Raw genomic sequence first — 6,000 nt, 5'->3', positions numbered from 1 at the left:
GGAAAGCTATCAGGGGATGGGGATGGGATACGGAGTTCTGGTGGTGGGAATTGTGTGGAGTTGTACCCCTCTTATCCTACAGTTTTGTTAATGTCTCCTTTTTAAATAAATTTTTAAAAACTAGTATTTTTTAGGGCTCTAGAGTCAGTGAAGTCCTAAACTACAGTGCAGTCACCTGGAACTTCTCTTACCTTGAAAAATGAACTTGTACTCCTCAGGCTCTGAATCAAGTCCTCAGACAGGATGCAAGCAAGTTCTCTGGGTCTGGAGGATGTACACCATCTCCTGCACAGAGGACTGGCTTATTCTGAGTATTACCCTGGAGGAAAGGGTCAGATTTTGAGTTCTATAAATGCTACCCCAGCATGTGCTGATTTTAGTTCTCAGTGGTTGTCTTTTTCTTTTTCTTCTTGTACTTTTTTCCTGTCAGTCTTTTTTTTCTTTTTTTTAATTGATTTACAAAATGGAAATACTGACAAGACCATAGGATAAGAGGGGTACAATTCCCACCACCAGAGCTCCATATCCCATCCCCTCCCGATAGCTTTCCTATTATTTAACCCTCTAGGAGTATGGACCCAGGGTCATTATAGGGTGCAGAAGGTAGAAGGTCTTGCTTCTGTAATTGCTCCCTCCCACGCTGAACATGGACATTAACAGGTCAATCCATACTCCCAGCCTGTCTCTCTCTTTCCCTAGTGGGGCAGGGCTTTGAGGAAGCAGAGCTCCAGGACACATTGGTAGGGTAGAGTTGTCTGTCCAGGGAAGTCCTGTTGGCATCATGGTATCATCTTGAACCTGGTGGCTGACAAAGAGTTAGCATATTGGGGGTCGGGCAGTAGCTCAGCAGGTTAAGTGCATATGGTGCGAAGCACAAGGATCTGTGTAAGGATCCCAGTTCGAGCCCCCAGCTCCCCACCTGCAGAGGTGTCACTTCACAGGCAGTGAAGCAGGTCTGCAGGTGTCTGTCTTTCTCTCCCCCTCTCTGTCTTCCCCTCCTCTCTCCATTTCTCTCTGTCCTATCTAACAAAGACAACATCAACAACAACAACAACAATAACTACAACAATAAAACAACAAGGGCAAAAAAGGGCTGAGTGGCCGCCACAGCAAGCATGGCGGCTGCCGCTGTGGAGCTGGTTTTTCGAGCAGGGGCTTCAGATATGGAGGAGGAGGAGGGGCCCCTGGGAGGAGGTCCTGAGCAGGTCCTCAAGAAGCATTGCAACTTGGAGAGTTAGACATCACCTCAGATGAATTCATCCTGGATGAAGTGGATATTCACATTCAGGCAAATCTGGAGGATGCGTTAGCAAAGGAAGCTTTTAAAATGGGTGTGGATCTCCATCACTGTTCAAAGCTGGTTGAGCTAGAGCTACAACAGATTGAATAGAAATCCATTCGAGATTATATCCAGGAGAGTGAAAACATAGTATCTCTACATAACCAGATCACAACCTGTGATGCTGCCCTTGAGGGCAATTTTGGAAGTACTGGTGACAGAGCCAGGTTCCTAGAACAGTTGCAGGAGCTGGATGCCAAGGCAGCTGTAGTTCAAGAGCAAGAAGCTAGATAGAGGTACAGCAGCCTGTGCAGATGTCACAGGCATGCTGGACCAGCTTAGGGTGAAGGCAGTGACAAAGATCCGAGAGTTCATCCTTCAGAAGATCTATTCCTTTAGAAAACCAGTGACTGGGAGTAGGGCGGTAGCACAGCGGGTTAAGCTCATGTGGTGCAAAGCGCAAGGATCCTGGCTCCCCACCTGGCTCCCCACCTGGCTCCCCACCTGCAGGGGAGTCGCTCCACAGGCAGTAAAGCAGGTCTGCAGGTATCATCTTTTTCTCCCCCTGTCTTCCCCTCCTCTCTCCATTTCTCTCTGTCCTATCCAACAACAACATCAATAATAACTACAACAATAAAAAAACAAGGACAACAAAAGGAAATAAGTAAATAAATATTAAAAAAAAAAGAAAACCAATGACCAACTACCAGATCCCCCAGACAGCCCTGCTGAAATACAGGTTCTTCTATCAGTTCTTGCTGGACAATGAATAAGCAACATCGAAGGAGATCAGAGATGAATATGTGGAGACACTGAGCAAAATTTATCTGTCTGACTACCGCTCTTATCTGGAACGGCTCATGAAGGTCCAGTATGAGGAAGTTGCTGAGAAGGATGACCTAATGGGTGTGGAAGATATAGCAAAAAAAGGATTCTTCTCAAAACCATCCCTCTGCAGCAGGAACACCATCTTCACCTTGGGGACCCGGGACTCTGTCATCACCCCCACTGAACTGGAGGCTCCCATCCTGGTGCCTCACACAGCCCAGCGGGGAGAGCAGAGGTATCCATTTGAGGCCCTCTTCCACAGTCAACAGTACACGCTCCTAGACAATTCCTGCCATGAATATCTGTTCATCTGTGAATTGTTCATTGTGTCTGGTCCAGCTGCACATGACCTCTTCCATGCTGTCATGGGCCGGACACTCAGCATGACCCTGAAACATCTGGAGTCTTATCTTGCTGACTGCTACGATGCCATTGCTGTTTTTCTGTGTATCCACATTGTTCTCCGATTCCAAAATATTGCAGCAAAGAGGGATGTTCCTGCCTTGGACAGGTACTGGGAGCAGGTCCTTGCCCTGCTGTGGCCACGGCTTGAACTGATCCTGGAGATGAATGTCGAGAGTGTCCGAGGCACTGACCCTCAGCGCCTTGGGGGACTGGATACTCGACCACATTATATTACATGTCGATATGCAGAGTTCTCCTCTGTTCTTGTTAGCATCAATCAAACATTTCCCAGTGAACAGACAATGTAGCTGCTGTAACAGCTACAGGCTGAAGTGGAGAATTTTGTCCTCCAAGTGGCAGCTGAGTTCTCCTCAAGAAAAGAGCAGTTTATATTTCTTATCAACAACTATGACATGATGCTGGGTGTACTGATGGAGCGGGCTGCAGATGACAGCAAAGAGGTGAAGTTTCCAGCAGCTGCTCAATGCTCGAACACAGGAATTCATTGAAGAGTTGCTGTCTCCCCCTTTTGGAGGTCTGGTGGCATTTGTGAAGGAGGCCAAGGCCTTGACTGAGCGTGGACAAGCTGAAGGACTTCGAGGAGAAGAAGCCCGGGGTTACTCAGTTAATTTGTAGCTTTGGAAGTTCCTGGAAATCATCAGTGGAGTCTCTCAGTCAGGATGTAATGCAGAGTTTCACCACCTTCAGAAGCGGAACCAGTATCATCCAGGGAGCACTGACCCAACTGATCCAGCTCTAGCATGGATTTCACCAGATACTATCTCAGCCCCATCTCCGAGCCCTCCCAGCCCGGGCTGAACTCATCAACATTCATTACCTTATGGTGGAACTCAAGAAACGCAAGCCTAACTTCTGATGTGCTGCACCCTGGGATCCTCCAGGTCTCTCCATGGACTTCTGTATCCCATTTGCCCCCTTCCAGTTCTCCCCTTGCCTACTGGGTCCTTAACATGCTTCTTAGCCTGTTTTCATTCCCAGCACCCTGCCCCCTGGTGAAGCTAAATATCCTTGACTTTCTGACTTTCCTAGTGGATTTTCCAAAACCCCCCCGGGCTTCCAAAATGACCCTTATCGTTTTATCAGTTTTGTTACTGTCCTCTCTCCTACCTCTCATTCCCAATAGTCTTCTCTTCCCAGTAAAACCTGCACTGGCTCAATCTCTGGTTCACACTTGTCATATCCAGAGGTGTGACACCTCAACTATTGGAACTGGTGGCAAGTGCTATGTTATACTGCTTGGTTTTTGTTTTTGTTTTCCTAAGTGATTGTGTTTTTTTAATCTCAGCAACCTGAACACTAACCATTCTCCTGATTTGAAAGTTACTCCCAGGTCAATTTCTGCAGACAACAATAAAATATTTAATATGACCAAAAAAAAGGGCAACAAAAGGGAAAGTAAAAAAAAAGTAAATTTAAAAAATCCTTAGCATATAAAGCCATACAAATTATTAATTATCATGAACATAAAGGCTGCGATATTGCAGATAAGGATTTGGGGTCTTCATTTTGGAAATAGCTAGTAGGTGTATTTTAGATATATTCCAAAGGGTCCAGGAATTTATTAGTCTTTGCCTGAATCTGACATCTGATATGCAAGTGGACCCAAGTTATTGTCTGGGGAGATGATGTCATGGCTGGAAAAAAAAAAAAAGGCAGTGGCTTTCTATCTGCATCACCAAACTTTTCCTAAGTATAAATATAAGCACCCAAAGAGTGAAGAGACTAGGCACTTCCTCAGTGCCAGTCCTGACTACCAGGCACAACAAGGGAAAGCATTGTTCATTAGCATCTGTGTGCAAACAAGGAAACTGCCCACCTGAGATATTAAAGACTTTTGCTATGGTCACCCATTTATATGCAAAAGTTGAACTTGGCATCAAGACCATCACTCTGTCCTCCGTCTATATCACACTACCAGTGAGCGAGGTTTATCTCCACTGGACGCTTTGCTCCCTGAGTTGCCTACAACTAAGTACACTATCTCTTGAAGACTATTTTGTGAGTCTGAAGGGAGTCAGAGCCCAGGTCCTCCTCAGTAAGCTGAATCTCCCCTACTTGCTCCTGCTGAACACCCACCTTCTCTACACTTGCATGGAAACAGATCTGAATATCATGGAAGACAACCTCTTCACCTTCCAAACCTTTACTTCCCGTGTTCGCCCTGGGTCTATCGCCCCAACATGTCTGCACATGGTTTAATTTTTGCCCTTTGAAATGACGCAGAAATACACTACACCAGTGGTCCCCTATGAAATACAGTGGTCCTCTATGCACTCTGGAAACAACTCTGGTTCCCGCAGTTCCTAGCCCTCACACAAACACAAACCAAGGTACTTGTTGACATATTCAGACCCTCAATAAGACACAACTGGAATCTGGCCGCAGAGTAAACACTCCTTGTCTGCACTGAGGGGAGCATGGAGCTGAGACTCCAGGAGAGAAGTTCAAATGCACACATAAGTGATCATGTCACAAAGCAGGAAATTAAGAGGCTTCAGGAGGAGTGTGCTCAGGCTCAGAGGAGAACTTCTCAGCTGGGCCAGAAGCGAGGATGAAAAGACATACTCTTCCCTCAACTTGAAGAAGCAGCTTCTTGATGCCCTGTTGTTGCAAAGAGTCTTGGGTTGAGGACTCTAGATGTTTAATAAGAACCATCTGGCCCTGGACCGAGTCTGCTATTCTCTCTCTCTCTCAATCTCTCTCTCTCTCACCTAAAATTAACCACACCTGCCTGGACCTGCCTAGCCATTCCTAAGATCAGGTGCAAAGGATTTCAGATGAGAAGATGAGGTGATGAAAGCACTCCCAGTGCTGAGAAGAGATGTTCAACCCTATTAAACAATTTGGAGTTCACTGGCTGGGCCCAGTTTAGAGAAAGCTAAGGGATGAATGAGAAGTCATGTATTTGGGGGAAAGCTCCATGAAGGGGCTTCTACTGTAGCAATCTGGGGGGTGGGGAGAGGACACAAATGTGAGAGAGACACAGCTGAAGCATGAGCCATGGAAACCAAAATCCTCAGTCCCTGGGCTCTGTGTCATTGCAGAGTCATCCTACCAGGTGTGACAGGAGCAGGGCTCCACAGTTCAAACTCACTCTCAGTGACCGAAGCCTGAGAGAAGATGTAGGTGAGGTGAAGACACTTAAGACAAGTGAGAGAGAGTTTTCCCCACAGATGGAGACTCACTAAGTAAGTGATCTTCCAGCAAGTCAGGCCCTCCCTTTCCCATTGTTCCCACCACCTGAGGACTCAACTGAAAACCTGGCAATGACTGGTAATTTCTTTTTTTTATTATTTTTTTAATTATCTTTATTTATTTGGATAGAGACAGCCAGAAATCAAGAGGGAAGGAGGTGATAGAGAGGGAGAGAGACAGAGAGACACCTGCAGCCCTGCTTCACCACTTGTAAAGCTTTCCCCTTGCAGGTGGGGACCAGGGGCTCAGACCCAGGTCCTTGCACATTGTAA

At 46.4% G+C, this 6,000-nt stretch overlaps 1 pseudogene; it reads left to right on the top strand.

Moving 5' to 3' along the window:
• The first annotated feature begins 243 nt into the window (after positions 1–243).
• On the top strand, positions 244–3,425 carry LOC103113421 (vacuolar protein sorting-associated protein 52 homolog; annotated as a pseudogene).
• Positions 3,426–6,000: the final 2,575 nt, after the last annotated feature.

This window comes from Erinaceus europaeus, chromosome 14 (assembly GCF_950295315.1).
Source record: "Erinaceus europaeus chromosome 14, mEriEur2.1, whole genome shotgun sequence".
NCBI lineage: Eukaryota > Metazoa > Chordata > Mammalia > Eulipotyphla > Erinaceidae > Erinaceus > Erinaceus europaeus.
Note: the sequence above shows the minus strand (reverse complement) of the source record. Positions and strands in the feature narration are given on the sequence as shown.